The 19,516-nt window shown below is 40.2% G+C and overlaps 1 protein-coding gene across 3 annotated transcripts in view; it reads left to right on the plus strand.

Annotated features, from left to right (window-relative positions):
- RNF144B (ring finger protein 144B) overlaps positions 1-19,516 on the plus strand; it is a 188,909-nt gene that overhangs the window by 91,824 nt on the left and 77,569 nt on the right. Inside the window, exon 1 of one of the 3 annotated variants that reach the window (XM_054685628.2) lies at positions 13,786-13,845. The exons of 1 other annotated variant lie outside the window; for it this stretch is intronic. The gene's annotated coding sequence lies outside the window, so the exon portion shown is untranslated. Of the gene's footprint in view, positions 1-13,785; positions 13,846-18,198; positions 18,491-19,516 lie in introns of those variants that run through there. One more of the 3 variants, XM_009450579.5, reaches the window with a different exon arrangement.

The raw sequence follows: 19,516 nt of genomic DNA on the forward strand, positions 1-19,516 counted from the left end.
AAGAAGATTTTGGATTGGTTATTTTCAACATAACCACTGAGAATGAGAGCTTCAGCCTGTGTATGCATTAGGTCCTACAAAAGGAAGACAGATACTGGGCAAGGATCCCCTCATCCTGATAGAATGGTTTGGGAGCCTTGCACCAAAGTTTCTCTTATTTGTTTTGATTTGTTCTCACCTTTACATAGGGAGGTGAGGGTAAACTAGTTATGACTGAACTGCTTATCTTTATTCACAGTGCTTATCAGAGGAGTATAAAATACTTCTTTTATCTTTTGATACAATTAGAAATTGATGTGTTATTAACATATCATTAATGAGCTTCTTTGGGTTTAGAAAGCACCAGAAATTAACAAACAATTAGGAATAAAATTAGGGTTTACTTTCCATGATTATCTTTTGCTTTTATTATAGCTTGAAAAAGTTTATAAGTAAGTTGTTTTAAAGTTTTTTTAAAAATATTTTTTAAGACCTGGGGTCTCAATATGTTGCCCAAGCTGGTCTTGAACTCCTGGCCTAAAGCAATTCTCCTGCCTCAGCTTCCTGAGTTTTAAAGTTTTTGTTTTTTAATTTTTTAATTTTTATTTTTTAATTAAAAGCCTGGGATGGAGAAACTTGTTCTCTGCCATCAACAAAGCTTACCTCTTATCCACCTCTCTGACTTTGCTCATGTAATTCCTTTTGCCCAGTAGGCCCTTCTTCCTCCTTCTCTCCATTGTCTTCCCACATTTCTACCCACTAAATTCTCCAGGTCTTACAGAGCTGGGCTCAAAATGCTGAGTGCCTTCCTGAAACTCGGTGCTACTCTGACCAGCTGACAGGCCTAATTGTCTTTTTTGACACCACTTGAAGTCTTATGTTTTATTTATCTTTGTATTCCCAGCACCTAATAAATAACCTGTAGATAATAGGAGCTTTAGAAGTGTTTGTTGAATAGAGCAATGAAAGTAAGAGCATTATAGAAGACAGGAAGCCTAGAACAGGGTGTCTAACTATATGGTGGGGAAAAGTGAGTAGGAGGGAGATTCCAGAAAAGATACACCTTGAATGACATGTTTTTCTGTGTGTGTGTGTGTGTGTGTGTGTGTGTGGGATGAAGAGCTATTGGTCAGGTGGAAAAGGTAGGGAAGAATGGCCTTGGTAAATGGAGAACCAAGGAATCTGTGAATGTGAAATTTAGAGTACTTAGAAATATTTAGTATGGCTGAAACCAAAATGCAAAGTGAAGATGGAGGAAAAGAAGATGACTCTAAAATGACAGGCAGGTTGTATATTTGAACTTTGTGCCAATTAAAAAATCATTTAGGTTAGTAGTTAGAATTGCCTCTGTGATGCTCAGGTCAATAGTATAAATAAAAGTCAGGTGTGGGATTAGCTTTCATGAGCTCATTTGATTAGAAGAGCTTGAATATTTAATTCATTATGTAACAATTACCTCAGAGTAAATGGGCTGGGCATGGTGGCTCACACCTGCAATCTCAGCACTTTTGGGAGGTCAAGGCAGGAGGATCACTTGAGGCCAGGAGTTTGAGACCAAACTAGGTAACATAATGAGATTCCTGTCTCTATAAAGAAAAAAAAAAGTAAATGGGTGGGTATAACAGTTTGTGTTTGAAACAAATGTTTGCTGAAATCACAGACTGAAACCCTAGACATTTTAAGGTAATTCTTCCTGACATAGAGGTGAAAATACTGGAGTCTCAATTTAACCCTAAATGGTTAAATAGTGAATGTCCCATTTTGTGGGACAACTTTATAGCCAATACTATGCCTCAGTGAGGCTTTCCTGTTGTATCAGTTACTAACCATTTAAAAATGTGATACTTATCAGCTTATAAGTAGATAAGCTTTTTTTTTATAATGACTACTTTTGTAAAGATTAAAAGAAATAATGTATGTAGAATGCTTAGTACCAAGTACCATGCCTGGCATACAATAGGTATTCAGTAATATAATATGTTTTTTTTTCTCAAACTCCCAGAGAGCTGAGGAAGCTTCCACTTTGTCATTATGAACTTTCAGAAGAAATAACATCCTGCCTCCAAGTGTACCCTTGCTAAAATATCCGCTAATTCTTTTGTAGAAGTTTGGAATTTCCTTGGTGATTTTAAACAAGATTTCCGCTCTCAAGTGTGTTCATTGTACGAGTCCTGTATCACCAAGGCTGATCTGAGTACAGAATCGTCAAGCCTCAGTGGGACTAAACATTTCAGGATTTCTTGTATTTGAAATAGTTCTGGCAAGGCACGGTGGCCCATGCCTGTAATCCCAGCACTTTGGGAGGCCAAGGTGGGTGGATCAGCTGAGGTCAGGAGTTTGAGACCAGCCTGGCCAACATGGTGAAACCCTGTCTCTACTAAAATTACAAAAAATTAGCCAGGCATGGTGGCAGACACCTGTAATCCCAGCTTCTCAGGAGGCTGAGGCAGGAGAATCGCTTGAACCCGAGAGGCAGAGGTTGCAGTGAGCTGAGAAAAAAAAGAATTAGTTCTGATCTCTTTCACCTCAAGGGTTCAATGAATCATGCTGAGGCCTTCCTGATATATGAGACAGATAGTTTTCTTTTGGATTTATGGGTGGACAGCAGGTTTGCCTGAGCTACTAATACTGAGTAGGAATTGAGATGCCAGGTTGGAAAATGAAAACTTAAACCAAGTTATTGCTGGGCATAACTCAGGAGTATTGCATGCCTTTGGTTTGTTTTGATTAAATTCCAAGGTGATACAATCATCAGGCTATTAAAAATAATCATCTGACTATTAAAAATAATTAATTGCCTTGTTTTCTACTTAGTGGTATAATGGTTCCAGATTTGTAAGTTAGAATGCATTTTGCAATGGGACAATGAAACAGGGGCAATTGTTACTGTGATTTAATGTTTAGGGGGCAGGGCAGGTTGCCTGGCCACATCACCATGAGGCTTTTCAGGGAGTATTTCTTTGGATATGTGTAATTTTCCAAACCCCAATAACTAGAAAAATAGACTTATTAACCTACTTGGCCAAAATAAAGTAAAACTATAACAAATATAAAAGTAGAGGTTTTGTAGATCACATTTCTTCACCACAATCCAATTAAATTAGAAACCAATACTAAACATGTGACCAGAAAATAACTACTTGAAAACTAAGAAACACTCTCCCAGATAAACCTTTGATCAAAGAGAAAGTATAAGAGAAGCAAAAGGTTCTTTGGAGAGGAATAACAAAGTATACTTTATACCCAAATCTTTAAGGCATAGCATATACTCAAAACTTTACTTAGAAAAAAATTTATACCAGTAAATATCTTTATTATTCATGAAGAAGAGGACAGCAAAACACGTACCTGCCTCCAACACCTCATAAACCAAACAAACAACATACACACAAGGTAGGAAGAAGGGATGATAAAGTTACAAGTGAGAATTAATGGAATAAGGAAAAAATGTAGGACAGTTAAATAAGACAAAATACTGGAAGAAGTATAAGAGCAAGAGTATAACAAGATTAGGAGCAAGGAAACAAATGCATTACAGATGCATGAAAGATGGGAAGAATTATAAGAATTATACATGGACACTCCTGGCTAACACGGTGAAACCCCGTCTCTACTAAAAAAATACAAAAACAAAATTAGCCGGGCGTGGTGGCGGGCACCTGTAGTCCCAGCTACTTGGGAGGCTGAGGCGGGAGAATAGCATGAACCTGGGAGGCGGAGCTTTCAATGAGTGAGATTGCGCCACTGCACTCCAGCCTGGGCAACAAAGTGAGACTCCGTCTCAAAAAAAAAAAAAGGCCAGGTGCAGTGGCTCACACCTGTAATCCCAGCACTTTGGGAGGCCAAGGCACGTGTATCACGAGGTCAGGAGACTGAGACGATCCTGGCTAACATGGTGAAACCCCATCTCTGCTAAAAATAAAAAAAATTAGCCGGGCATAGTGGCGGGCACCTGTAGTCCCAGCTACTCGAGAGGCTGAGGCAGGAGAATGGCGTGAACCTGGTAGGCAGAGCTTGCAGTGAGCCAAGATCGCACCACTGCACTCCAGCCTGGGCAACAGAGTGAGACTCCATCTCAAAAAAAATTATACATGCACACTAGGAGCAAAACTATGGAAACTAATGTGAAAATATGGAAGAAACAAATAACTCATAAGCAAAATATAAATGACCAGAATTGATTCAAGTAGAAGACTCAAAAAGATCAATTACTGTAGAAGTCCCAGCCTCTTTGTGTCCCATTTGATATTTGCTCTGAGTTTCTTATTTTTAAGGAAGTATTATGTTAACAAGGCATTAAAGTAAGATGGGATGGTGGCTCTCCACTTTGTATACCGGGTTTTGCTGTGGTCTCTTCTAGTGGTGTGTAAGGTGCTTGTGTTGTGAAGAGTAATTTTACTTGTGTTTAAATTTGAAAGGTGATGCATATAACCCTGCTTTCCCCCCATTTCTCTTTCAATGCAAGTTAACTTACACCTCCCTTTAAAGAACAGCATGCCAAGAACTGGCTGATAAAATGAAATATGTTCCTACCCTGGTGGCTGAGGACAGCCAACTCCTTCCAGTCTAGATGATGCTGGGAGAAGTACTTGATGCTGCTACCTCTGTGAGCTACTTGGTATACCAGTCAGTTGTACCGTGGTCCCCAGGGGGACCTGCAGAAAGCTGGAAGTGGCCAGGCTGACTTGGTGGGTCAATTGAAAGTGTGTAAAGTCTGAATGCTCTTGGTATATGGTTTTGCCATTTTTGTATGGTGTAAATCTATAACTATTGTTTTAACATTTATTTTGGAACAGTCCCTTTTGTCAGGAAATGAGCTAAAAACGTGAAAGTTTAATAAAAAAGTAAGTAGCAAATTTCTGTTTCTCAAGGATGTTGGTGATGAATGTGTGATTCACAAATCTACTGAAGCTGCATCAATATCTACTTCAAAAGTTTGTAATTGTTTTTAAGAATACTTTGCCCAAAGACAATGATTTAACACGTGCGGGCTGCAGGAGGTGTCATTTTATTTCATTTTGTGAAGCATGACTTTTCATTTAAATCAAATGACTCTTCTAAATAGATTTTCGCCATTTTCAATTTTAAGTTTTCTTATGAATATATAAAAAGTGAAGTAATAGCTGTTAATATGTTTTGCTCCATTAGCAGAAAAGGATTTTTTTTTTTTCTATAGTGACGAGGTCTTACTGTGTTGCCCAGATTGGCATTGAACTCCTGGACTCAACCAATTCCCCCGCTTTGGTTTACCAAAGAGCTGGGATTACAGGTGTGAGCCACCATGCTTGGCCTGGAATTTTTTTTTTTTTTTTTTTTTTTTTTTTGAGACAGTGTCTCACTCTGTCGCACAGGCTGGAGTGCAGTGGCACGATCTTGGCTCACTGCAACCACCACCTCCCGGGTTCAAGCAGTTCTTTGCCTCAGCCTCCGAAGTAGCTGGGATTATAAGTGCCCCCCACCACAACTGGCTAATTTTTGTATTTTTAGTAGAGACGGGGTTTCACCATCTTGGCCATGCTGATCTTGAATTCCTGACCTCGTGATCCACCTGCCTCGGCCTCCCAAAGTGTTGTTTGTTTGTTTGTTTTGTTTTTTTAATCAAGATACATGTTGGGGAGATTTATTGTAAATCAATCGATGAGACATATGACTCATACTCAGGGATGTTACTGGAACTGGCTTTTTGGATCTTGCCATCACTAGAGGTAATGCTTGATTTTTTCACTGACCATAGAGATGTTTCAAAATCAGTGACATAAGCTGCACTCTATGTCCACTGAGGCCAACTGCAGCAACAAATGTATTGAAGTATTCAGTCCAGCAAAGATGCATGTTCCTCCGGCTTTTACTTTTGCTGTAAGGGCAGAAGTAAAGAAACATTTATTTTGGCTAACATAAAGTCATTATAAATGAAGCAGGAGGGCCGTGGAGGATAAAGAGAAGTAGCCTGACAATATTAGTGGGGAAATTAAGAAATGGTGTGCGCTTCATGTCGGCAGAGGTGCCATGAGCAGGATTCACATGTGCATCCATTGTGGTCATTTCTGGACTACCTGGTGGGAATCCTTGGAGAGGGGACTCCTCTCCAAGTGCATGAAATTGTTGAGCCCTGAGTGCCATAGTGAGACAAAAATGGAGCATAAGCAACACTGACAGGCTTCGGGTTCAAGTCGACGACAAAGAAACAATTGGAATACACTGTAAAGGCAGGCCATCCAACCTAGATTTCCCCTCAGTGAAGAAATCCCTTTCATTGTGTCCTGGAAAAAAGTACAATCAGTAGGATAGCCCCGTGGAAGCTTAATGTCAATCTATGGATTGGCTTCATCACAAACTTCCTAGGAAGCTTTAGATATCAACATCTCCCAGAGATTTTGATTCAATAGGTCTGAAGTGGGGCCTGGGATTCTGTATTAAAAAACATTTCAGCCAGGCATGGTGGCTCATGCCCATAATCCCTGTACTTTGGGAGGCCAAGGCAGGAGGATCACTTGAGGCCAGGAGTTTGAGATTCGCCTGGGCAACATAGGGAGAACTCTGTCTCTTCAAATAACAATTAAAAAAATTATCTAGGCGTGGTGGATGGTGGCACTTGGGGTCCAAGCTACTAGGGAGGCTGAGGCAGGAGGAGCACTTGAGCCTGGGAATTTGAGGCTGCAGTGAGCTGAGATGGTACCACTGCATTCAAGCCTGGGTGACAGAACGAGACCCTGTCTCAAAGAAAAAGGAGCAAGGTGAGCAGAGAATGGGAATGATGAAATGACTCAGATTTGGGCGATTGGAGTGACGATGGAAGATTAAGGAATTAAAGGATTGTAGGATGCTAAATTCCAATCCCCAAATGGGAAGAGAAAAACATATTTACTATTGATTAAGTGGAAGTGGATCATCATAAAGGTCTTCATTCTTGTGGTCTTCATGTTGAGTAGGTTGAGGAGTGACAGATTGGTCTTGCTGTCTCAGGGGTGGCAGAGGTGGAAGAAAATCCACACATAAATGGACCCATGCAGCTCAAACCTGTGTTGTTCAGGGTCAACTGTAATTCAATATAAAAATAGATTTTTTTTTTTTTTTTTTTTTTGAGACGGAGTCTCACTCTGTCACCCAGGCTGGAGTGCAGTGGCGCAATCTCAGCTCACTGCAACCTCCGCCTCCTGGGTTCAAGCGATTCTCATACCTCAGACTCCCAAGATTACAGGTGGGCGCCACCATGTCTGGCTAAAAAATAGGAATATTAATAATATATTTAGTAGAATTTTCCCCAAGCTTGCTAGATACTGGAGCACTGAAGATAGAGTATGTTCTCAATTACAATTATTATTTACAGAAAAGAGTCAATTGAAGGTGTCACAATTTCAAATTTATTAACTATGAAATGTACCTTTGAAGAAGATTAAAGGAATATTTAGTAAATTAAAGATATTGACCAGGCGCAGTGGCTCATGCCTGTAATCCCAGCACTTTGAGAGGCCAAAGTGAGAGAACTGCATGAGGCCAGGAGAAGTTCAAGACCAGCCTGGGCAACGTAGTGAGACCTTGTTTCTTACAAAACAAGAACAACAACAAAACAATTCAAAAATTAGCCAGACATGGTGGCATATGATCATAGTCCTAGTTACTACAGAGGCTGAGATGGCAGGATCTCTTGAGCCCAGGAGTTTGAGGCTGCACTAAGCTATGATCTTGCTACTGTACTCCAGCCTGGACAATAGATGGAGATCCTATCTCTAAAAAATAAAAATTAAAAAATGAAAGATATCATATTGAAAATATAACATTCTTCATAAAAATAGCAATGAGTCAGTATTAGTGATAAACTGATGAAAGTATCTGAATATGTGCCAAGAATAATTATTTACCTTGTTTTATATATATATGTATTTTTTTATGTGTGTGTATATATATATGTGTATATATATACGTGTGTGTGTATATATATATACATATATATACATATATATACACATATATATATATGTGTATATATATATATATATACTTTTTTTTTTGAGACAGAGTCTCACATTGTTGCCCAGGCTGGAGTGCAGTGGCACCATCTAGGCTCACTGCAAGCTTCGCCTCCTGGGTTCAAGCGATTCTCGTGCCTCAGTCTCCCAAGTAGCTGGTATTACAGGCGCACACCACCACACCAGAATAATTTTTGTATTTTTAGTAGAGATAGGGTCTCGCCGTGTTGGGCAGGCTGGTCTTGAACTCCTGACCTCAGTTGATCCACCCACCTCGGGCTTCCAAAGTGCTGGGATTAGAGGCATGGGCCCCCCAGCCCCTTGTTATGTTTTTAATATAAACATTAATCAATATAAAAATATTTTAGCTTGGGTGTGGTGGCTCATGCCTGTAATCCCAGTGCTTTGGGAGGTCGAGGTGGGAGTATTTCTTGAGACCAGACTCGGTAATACAGTGGGACCCCATCTCTACAAAAAATTTAAAAAATTAGCTGGGCATGGTGGCATGTGCCTGTAGTCCTAAGGCTGGAGAATTGTTCAAGGCTGCAGTAAGATATGATTCCACCACTGCACTTCAGACTGGGCAACAGAATGAGATCCCATCTCTTAAAAAACAAGTTTAAGAAAAGTTTTATTTTTGAAGATCATTTTTGAACTATTTTATTAGTCCAACAATACAATAAAACCAATTATTTTGTCAATTAGTGTATATTTTAAAAGTTCCATCATTTCCATTATTTATTAGCATCTTCTTTCATTGTCAAAGTGTCCTGGTTTGAATGAGAAATTTATGGTCATTCTGTCTTTAAAAGTCAGATAATTACAATGTTATTCAACCTATCCCAGATTATAGAAAAAAATAAGTATTCCCCCAATTTGCTTTATGAAGCCAGCATATCTTGAATACCAGTATAGGATATTACAATATGATCAAGAAAGTATTATTCCAGGAATATGAAATTGGTTTCATATCAGAAAATCCAGCCACTTAGTCCATTATATAAAAACTATAAAAGATTAGTAATATTGATTGTATCAATAGTCTCTAAAAGCCATCTGATGAAGTTCTATTCCTAATAAAGTACTATTCCTAATAAAACTCTTAAGGAGGAATAGAAGGAAATTACTTAAACGTAATAAAGACTGTTTGTGAAAAAACTAGCAAACTTCATTATAAATGATGAACTATTAAAACAATTACATAAGAATCTAGATAGGAAAGCCTATGATCAGTTTTTTTAAATTTATCATTACCTTTGGTGTTCTAACAAATGCAACAAGACAAAAAGTTGTGTTTTTGATATATTTACTGGAAAATAAAAAATAAAAGCATCTTTTTTGTTGTTGTTGCTGACATGATTGTGCACATACCACCAAACATGAGACTAAATTTAAAAAGCCACTCTAGTAGAATTGGTAAAATATTTGGGAAAATGGCTGGATGCAAGATAAATATATGAATTGAAATCTTCTGTTTTACCAGTGAGCACTAAGAAATGGGGATATGTGTTCCCTTAAATGATATGATAAAACTCTAAAAATAAAATAAAGTTCTTGCAATTCAGAATAGAATAGCAACTTAGTGTTCAAAAATTACATAAAATGACTATAAAGTTTTATATTGTCAAATGCCCTATTCAAGAAAAGTATGAAAAATAAGAATGCTATAAAGTCACTGTAATCAAGATAGTATTGGCTTAGCAATACACAAACATTAGAACAGAATAGATTCAAAAATAGTTGCTTCAGAGTAGATAAATCAGAATACAGATAATATTTGATACATATTGTAGTCCAATTCAGTGGAAAAATCATGAGTTAACAAATTATTCTGGCATAGGTAGTTCTCTATCTGGTTAAAATACAACAGGACTCATCATAAATGATACAAAGTGAATTCCCTGATGGATGAAAAACAAATTTAACAAATTACCATTTCACAGGAAAATCCAGAAAAACACACATGTACAAGCTAAAGCTTAGGAAACCTTTTAAAGGATGGAAAACCCAGGAACTATATAAGAAAAGGAATAAATATCAGATATATGCAGTCAAAACCCATTGTGTGGCAGCAGTAATGTTAAATCAATAGACATCAGCTATGTCTGGAAAAAGTATTTGTAAAATATACTGCAGGAAAAGTACTATTAACAATAATTTACAAAGAGCTCTTATAAATTGTCAGGAAAAAATATAAGCTGTACTAAAACAAAATGGATAGAGGGAATAAATAGATGGTTCATAGAGTTAAGATAGGGGGATGTGTGTGTGTGTGTGTGTATCATACATAGTCTGATGAAGGAGCACAGAGAAAAATGCAAATGGTTAGAAGACCCCCTAGGAAAATAGGTGAGTGAGGAGCTGATGTGAATAGAAAGTAAAAAAAAAATACGTATGATGACACTCTTCTTGCAGGACTGTTGAAGGAGATGGGCATGTAAACAATGAGAGTGCTTTATACGTGCCACAGAAGAGGAATACAGGAAGCTGGGCTGGAGGAGGGAGGAAAAGACTGTGCATTGGAGTGGAGATGACCCTGGGCAAGGTGTTTTTCTTCACTATTGGCCTTCTGAGATAATTCCTTGCATCTGGGGACATGGTGACTTTCATGAGATTAGCATGGTTTTGTTGATCAGGCGTAATAAGAATTTAAAAGTTATTTTCGAGACCCTTGGAAAAAGGTGCTTTGCAAAGACATGTCACTTGACTGTGATGATTGCTTATTTAAACCCACGGTCATGTGTTTAATCTGAATGTGACTCCTTTTCAGGGGAATGAGAAAGATCTATTTCAGGACTGCTGATATGTAAGAAGGACCTCTCCAAGGTTCCTTTTTGTTGGAGATGTAAACGTGGTGGCACACAGAGTCTGTGGTTGTTGCTGCACTAGCTAAGGCCACGAGATGTTTCTCGAGGGCTGTCCTGTGACATGTGCTGTGGGGAGATGTATTGAAACAACAGCCAACCCTCTTGAGACATATTCTCAAGGTATAGGTATGCAGGGTATGGAGGGTGGCAGGTACCCAGTAGTAACTGTAGAAGGGAAATAGACTTTGCCAGCATAGGGGATATTGTGTCTCCTGTAGGATCCAGGACAGGGTCCCTCCCCCTTGAGGTACCTGCATTTATTTCCCCACGCAGTGGTTCTCTGCTCCTCTCCATACTCCATCCATCCTTGGCTTCCACGTTTTCACTTTTGTTTCTTTGATCTGTTGCAGATGGTAGTGTTTGTTAACTCTGTCTGGTTTCCTGGTTTCATTGGGGACTTGGTGAGTCACTATTTTGCGGGAAGAGGGAGGAGATGGGGAAAGGAGAAGGTGGAGAAAAGAAGGACGTGACATTTCTGTCATAGAGAAAACACGTTTTTAAGGTGCCTTTCAAAATAAAGTCCTGCTGGAAAGTTAACATCTATAATATTCCTATCTGTGACTAATTTGGTGTCTGTAGGGTGGAGTCTGAATTCCAAGAATTGAGTTCCCCATCTGTTAAGCCAAGAAGTAATTTGAATCTTAATTCAGGGCAGTCCTCTGTGTCAATGCTGGATGCAAATGCACAGTACGAAGTGCTTCATTTCCTGTAAACTAGTTAATACATTGGCTGTGGTGATGACTACGGGAACACTGGGGATTTTTTACCCCCAAAATTGATTATCTTATGCAGGAATTTGGAGGTGACAGTAATAGCAGGATTACCGTAAACCTTGCAAACATAAGGATTATCAAGACAATTTCATCTGACTCTCTAGTGGAGAATTTTAATTCAGGGCTAGTGCAGAATCATTTTTTTCTGGAGAGAGTGAGGTGCTGAACTCCACGATCTCATTGGTCCTTAACCCTAACTTGCTAGTGGTGTCATATAGGATATGAGAGTCCTGGACGACAGAATCCCGTGGAGTCTTGCTCTCTCATTCAGCTCTCTATCCTGAGTCATTATGGGCTCTCATGTGGAATAATGGCAATGGCAGTTGGACATGATTCTGTTTTTTCTTGTTGGGTCCCAGTTGGTTTTGACTTGCTCTGTAAGGCATTGAGATACTTCATGTTAAGTATGAAATATAACCAAGATGACATGTCTCAAGTTTTGTGAAACTTATGTTATCATACTACATGACTGGATGTATATCCTATATGTGTATGTCCTATATATGTGTATGTAACTGGATGATGTCCTCTGGTCACAGTTTTACTTTCTTTTTTTTTTTCTTTCTTTTTTTTTTTTTTTTTTTTTGAGACAGAGTCTCGCTCTGTCACCAGGTTGGAGTGCAGTGGCACAATCTCAGCTCACTGCAAACTCTGCCTCCTGGGTTCAAGTGATTCTCCTGCCTCAGCCTCCCAAGTAGCTGGGATTACAGGCATGCGCCACTATGCCGAGCTAATTTTTGTATTTTTAGTAGACACAGGGTTTCACCATGTTGGTCAGGCTGGTCTCGATCTCCTAGCCTTGTGATCCACCTGCCTTGGCCTCCCAAAGTGCTGGGATTACAGGCATGAGCTACCGTGCCCGGCCCACAGTTTCACTTTCTATGTAGTTCGATATCTGTTCTTTGACTGCTGTGCTACCCTGAATACATCTCTGGCATAGTTTCTATCATACTATTTTGTAATAGTCTTATTTTGTATTATCTTACGCTTAGTTCTAGATGTGAAACACTCAATAATGCTGAACGAATAAGATCCACCCCGTTAGATGCAATAGAAAAATGCAAATTAAATTGTAGCTGTTTGGAAATGAGAAATGACCAAACTGTCAGAACACCATGACCTTTGCCTTATATCTGTTCCTGTGGAGAGAGATCTGCATCTATTGCAGAAGCTGGTTTCCCAATACTTGCATTCTTACAGCTGATTTATTGAGACCGAACAAACCATTAAAAAAATTATGTTTTAACCACAGGATGTAAGGAAGATGTAAAGTCTAAGGTATGTGTTTCTAACATAGGTACTAAGGTAGAATAGAAGGATAATATCAAGAACAACTCTAGACTTTTCTTTATTGATTAAAGAGAATAATTTTCCAAAGAAGAAATTCTACTTGTTGATTCTTATATAGGGGTAGAATGCACTTTATAATATATACCTATTATATGTTATATATTATGTAGTATGATATATATTATTTCAGTATCTTACACATATATAGGATCTGTAAATTATATTTATTTTTTGGCCTCACATGCAGGGAAAACTTTAAGTATGTTTTAGATTTATTTTGATTTGCTTTTATATGACTTTAGGTATATTATCAGTTAATACAATTTTTTTTTTTTTTTTGAGACAGAGTCTTGCTTTGTTGCCCAGGCTGGAGTGCAGTGGTGCGTGATCACGGCTCACTGCAACCTCTGCCTCCTGGTTCAAACAATTTTCCTGCCTCAGATTCCTGAGTAGCTGGGATTACAGGCATGTGCCACCATACCTGGCTAATTTTTGTATTTTTAGTAGAGATAAGGTTTCACCATGTTGGCCAGGCTGGTCTTGAACGCCTGACCTCAAATGATTCACCTGCCTTAGCCTCCCAAAGTGCTAGGATTACAGGCGTGAGCCATTGGCCAGGCTGGTCTTGAACTCCTGACCTCAAATGATTCACCTGCCTTGGCCTCCCAAAGTGCTAGGATTACAGGCACAATCTCTGGTGAACAATTTGTAATATGTCATTGCTCAGAAAGTTAAAAAATATTTTTGTAGATTATAGTGTCTGGATTTTACATTTCAGTTTGAAATATGAAATGTTACATTTACTTATTTTTTAAAAAAATATATGTATTTATTTATTTATTTGAGACAGGGTCTCACTCTGTTGCGCAGGCTTGGAGTGCAGTGGTGTGATCACAGCTCACAGCAGCCTCGACCTCCTGGGCTCAAGTGATCCTCCTGCCTCAGCCTCCTGGGTAGCTGGGACTACAGGTATGTGCTGCCATGTCTTGTTAATGTATTTCTTATTGTTTGTAGAGACAGGGTCTCACTATCACAGGTGCTCAGGCTAATCTTGAATGCCTGGGCTTAGGCCATGCGATTTTCCCAAAGTGCTAGGATTACAGGCGTGAGCCACTGTGCCTGGCCTACCTTTATTTTTGTAGTATAAAATAAGCAATTTTTTCTTAGACTTGTTTGAGGGCTCCCTTTTTTACCTACCCTTTAAATACTGATGTTCTTTTGGGTTCTCTTTTTTTTAACCCTTTCTTTTCCTTCCCCTTTCCCTTTCTTAGATAAATAACACTGACTGAGTTCCTAATGTGTATCAGGCCAGGACCATGGTGTACAGCTGAGCAGGTTGTGCAGTACACAATTCCAGGAGCTGCCAGTCACTGCCTCCACCCCAACCACCACCCCGGCCCATCAAGATTTGTATCGTGCAGGCATCTCCGTGTATCAGGCACTTTGGTAGCTACTTAAAAAAACCACTTTTACCCTCACAACAGCCTATGAGATGAATGTCATCATTCTTATTTTATAGATGAGAAAACTGAGTTTCAGGTATATTAAATAACTTCATTAAGGTTACATAATAATGAGTGGGTAGTGGAGTTTGCCAAGGTCCAAATCCTCTGCTTCCCTCTATAGCATGTGGGTTGTCTTAGCTTTTGGTAATCTCATCTATGGCCACCACCTAAATGATGGCAATTCCCAAATGACTCTCCACCCTAGATCTCTCTCTGTTGATAGCCTGCTGGTCAGTTTTTCCAGTATGCCCCAGAGGCACTTCTGATTCTATAGATCTTAATTTGAATTATCATGGTTTCCTTACCATCATTTCTCTTTTATTCCCCCTCTTAGTGGTGCCAGCAGTTGGGGCTATTCTTTTTCTCTTATCCCCCTGCATCTGATATAGTTTTGATGTGTGTCCCTGCCCAAATCTCATATTGAAATGTAATCCTCATTGTTGGAGGTGGGGCCTGGTAGGAGGTGATTGCATCGTGGGGGCAAATTTCTCAAGAATGGTTTAGCACCATCCCCCTAGGTACTGTCCTGGGGATAGTGAGTTCTTGTGAGAGCTGGTCATTTAAAGGTGTGTAGCACCGCCTCCCTCCCCCCTCCCCCCGAAACACTCTCTTGCACCTACTTTGACCATGTGACAGGCCTCTCCAGAGGGCCAAACAGATGCCAGCATCATGCTTAAAGCCTATAAAGCCTGCAGTACTGTGAGCCAATTAAATCTCTTTTCTTTATAAGTTACCCAGTTTCAGGTATTTCTTTATAGCAATGTGAGAATGGACTAATATAACATCCAATCAGATACCAAGTTCCATCACTTCTGTTTCTGAAATCTCTCTCCATTGGTTCCCTTCCTTTGCATGGCAGTTGTCACTGCATTAGCTCAGACCCTCATTCATTTATTCTGGATGTATCAACCCTGTCTGAATTATGAAAAACTTCACCTAGAGTCTCATGTCTAAGCCTTTGTTTTAGCTGTTTGCTCAGCCTGGTTTACCCTTCTCTACCACACCTATTGGGCTACTTGAAGACACAGATTTAAATCACTGATATGGTTTGGATCTGTGTCCTCAGCCAAATCTCATGGTCGAATTGTAATCCCCGATGTTGGAGGTGGGGCCTGGTGGGAGGTAATTGGACCATAGGGACAGAGTTCTCATAAATGGTTTAGCACTATCTCCTGGTGCTGTTTTTTGTGACAATAAGTTCTTGAGAGACCTAGTTGTTTAAACATGTGTGGCATTTCCCCGCCCCACCCCACCTTGCTTCTGTTCCAGTCACGTAAGACATGCGTGCCTGCTTCCCCTTCACCTTCTACCATGATTGTAACCTCCCTGAGGGCTCCCCAGCCATGCTTCCTGTGCAGCTGCAGAACCATGAGCCAATTGAACTTCTTTTCTTTATAAATTACCCAGTTTCAGTTATTTCTTTATAGCAATGTGAGAACAGATTAATATAATCACCTTCTCAGAGAAGACTTGATTCTTTTCATCAACTCCTTTCCTTTAAATTCTTCTTCTCTGTGCTCCCAATAGCACATCATGCTTAAGTCTATCATATCACACATTATGTATCACTCACACATTGGGTACAACTGTCAGTACCCTGATAATTGATTTGCTTGTCTTACTCCTTCCCTGGATTGAGAGGTCTTTGAGGACAGGGAGACCATGTCTAATATCATTATCTTAATAGAACCTAGCAGATTGTCTGGGAGGAGATCAATAAATGCTCCCGAGAATGAATATCCATTCACACTGTAGACTCCTTAGGAAGATCTGAGAGAGTTTGTTCACATAACATTATAGCATTCAACATGTTTATTTAGTCTTATTAAATTTTGACTGCAATTTAAAAAAAATTTGCATAGTTGCATGGTTGAAAATAATCAGCGGTGATGTTACTCAGTTGTGCAAAATATGTGGGATAATAGGCAGCACTATTCGTGCTTATGTTCTCATTCATAGTGGCAGCAGCTTCTTCCCTTATCCTGTTAACAAGAGATTATAATTTATGAATGGTAATTTGAAAAGTGGACTCTGTGTTGAACTTTGGTTTAAGGCTCAGGAGATTTGCATCAACACCAATGAATAAACTAACCTCTTAGAGGTTGCTTTTTATCTTTCCTAGTTCCTGTCCACCAAAATGGTCACTATACCAAGAAAATTCCTTGAAATAGATTATCTCAGAACCTAAGCCATTGCTAAATCTGAAGGTTGGACTTCCTTTGGGATGGTTTTTATTTACATTCACCTTCCTCATGTAACTCAGATTTAGGTCTCATTCTAGCTTGGCCTGTGTCTGGTTTGGGCCAATCTCTTAAATCTTCCTGGACATCAGTTTCCTTATTTTTTATTTTTTATTTTTTTTTGAGACAGAGTTTCGCTCTTGTTACCCAGGCTGGAGTGCAATGGCGCAATCTCGGCTCACTGCAGCCTCTGCCTCCCAGGTTCAAGCGATTCACCTGCCTCAGCCTCTCGAGTAGCTGAGATTATAGGCGCCCACCACCACGCCCAGCTAATTTTTTGTATTTTTAGTAGAGACGGGGTTTCACCATGTTGGCCAGGCTGGTCTTGAACTCCTGACCCCAGATGATCTGCCCGCCTTGGCCTCTCAAAGTGTTGGGATTACAGATGTGAGCCACCGCACCCAGCCCAGTTTCCTTATTTTTAAAATCAGGTTATTTGCTAAAATAGCTAGGAAGACTTTTCAAGCTCAAATATCCTACTGTGGGTTCTTTTATCATCTTATTGCCCCTGTCCTTTTTCTCTTCCTCCCTGACTGGTGAGCTGGTCCTCCTACCTGCCCTAGCATGGCACATGTAGATACACTGTGTTATTCAGCACTTTGCTTTGACCTAGAGGTTTTCTTCAACTTGGAGGGCTGAGAAGCAATGTTTGCTTGTGTCGTTTGGAATGGTGCCTGTTGGCGTGCACAGATCCTTTCCACAAAGGGCCTGTGAGTCCCTTCCTTTTAGGAAGCACATTCCTGACAGTGGTTGCAAAAGTAGAGAGGGATTGCAGAGTGAACACAGATTCTTGTGTCAGAGCGACATTCCTAAATGGCAATGTTCAGCAGACTTAGGTGATTGTGATCTATGGGGGATATGGGGAATGAGTAGGTATGCGATTCATTATGAATGTCACACAAATGAAGTGTCCAAGGGTTTGGAGCAAGGAAGCACTTCATAATACCTCACAGCTTCTGGATTATTTTGTTACATTTTTGTTTAATTGAGGGTACAACCAGTTAAGTTACAAAGCACTTCAAGTGAAATCATTGTTTCATCAAGAAGTGTCTGTATTTTATGAGGTAAACTAAGATTATTCCCGATTTGATTCACAGGTATTCTAATTTCATCATTAGATGCAAAAGGACAAGTGAGGTACAAGCTGTTTTTTGATGAGATGTGCATGGGAAGTGTTTCTATAAAACAGTTGTCTGCCACGTGGGAAGGCAGGTCTGGGCTGTTAGAAGTAGAAGAAAGAGATTTAAAGAGCTGGGAAGGAGGGAGAAAATAAAGAAAGGTGGCCTGTGAGGATATGTACAGACAGAGAGGTAGCAGGCGCTTAAGGCCAAGAGGTGAGCTGTCCCTATCTGGGCAGAAGAAGTGCGCTAGGGGCAGCTGCCTGCACCCCCTGCTCTGAATTCCTGCAACAGCGGTCCCAGGAGAACAAGAGACAGGTCCTGACAAGCAGTAGAGTCGGTGCAGCGCGCCCGGGTTCGGATAGGGTTAAGGCCAACACCTGCAGCTGAAGTACGACCCACATGGGAAGTAGGAAGTGCGGCGCCTGAGCTTCCTGTATAAATAAACGCGCTGCTACCGCTGCTGGCGAGCTGTGCCCCACGCTCCCGCTGCAACAGTCCCGGGCATCGCAGCTGCCAGTCAAGGCTAGGAGGCGGTCGGGGACTCCGCCTCCTCCCGACCCGTAGGTCTGGGAGCGCGAGTCCTGTTGCAGTCTTGCAAAGTGTAAAGCTGTCAGCCGCAGAGCACGGAGGAAAGCGGAGAGAATGGAAGAGCTCCTCCTGTCCGGTGTGCCAGCAGCCCGGACTGGCGGTGAGCGCGAGGGAGGCTACTGAGAAGCCCGGCGACGGAGGAACGCAGGTCTGCTGCCAGGTAGGTTTAGCGAGCTTTTTAAAGGCTACAGGCGTTGCAAGACCGGAATGGTGTTGCTGGACTAAGGAAAAAGAACAGGAAACTATCTGTGACACCACAATTTTTCGATTTTCTGTCTCTAGTGCTCAAACCATACAGAACTGAATTCATTCTGAATGCCTTAAACACCTGTTAACTTAGAAGAAAAATGCCTTTGTTAAAGGAAAGTAGTTTCATTTCTAATAAAACAGTTTCTATAATAGAATGTATTGTAGAATCCGAGATTAGACCAGACCTCTCCCTAGGTCTTAAGGGGAGACCAAAAGTTGGCATAATCTCGGATTATGCATTATAGTGCTTATTTTATCAGGTAATTGCTAATGAAACAGTGAAACTCTGATACTACGAGAGCCATTCTCAAATTTAAGTTAAAATCGAACTGATTGTCGTTTCTGCAGGGAAAAGGTAGGTATCTTTTGCTTATTCTTTCTAAAACACCTTTTGTTTTTCTCATGAGTTTCAAGGATCCTGCTGTAAGTCTACTCCTCATGCATATATACTATTCACATAAAGATTTCCCAGAAATTAATTCCCTTCTCTGGGAAATGTTCTTTTTTCATGTTCTCATAACAGACTGTCAGTTTCATATTGCTTTCTGCCACATGTATCTTATCAAAACATTAGCTCTGAGTCTCTTAACAGGACTATCTCTGCTCTTCCGATTTGGCATTTCTGGACGTTTATTTGAACATTGAGAGGTATAAATTAAATGGCAATGTATCTAACATTTCTGAGGAAGCAGATTAGGGGGTGTCTGTGCCCAGAAGCAAAATAAATGAACTTTGGGATGACTCAGTTTTTAGGGTGTGGGTAAGAGGCAAAAGGAACCTAGCCAGTCCTAACTGAGTTGCTGGCTAATTAGAGTATCTGTCTGCCGCAGCTTTCACTGAAATGAGCCTCTTGGTCCCTTTCACATCAAATCCCTCTGTGAGTCCCTCCTTCTCCTTAGTTTATCTTTCCTTCACAACCTGGGTCCTTTTCATGGAC

This window comes from Pan troglodytes, chromosome 5 (assembly GCF_028858775.2).
Source record: "Pan troglodytes isolate AG18354 chromosome 5, NHGRI_mPanTro3-v2.0_pri, whole genome shotgun sequence".
Lineage (NCBI taxonomy): Eukaryota > Metazoa > Chordata > Mammalia > Primates > Hominidae > Pan > Pan troglodytes.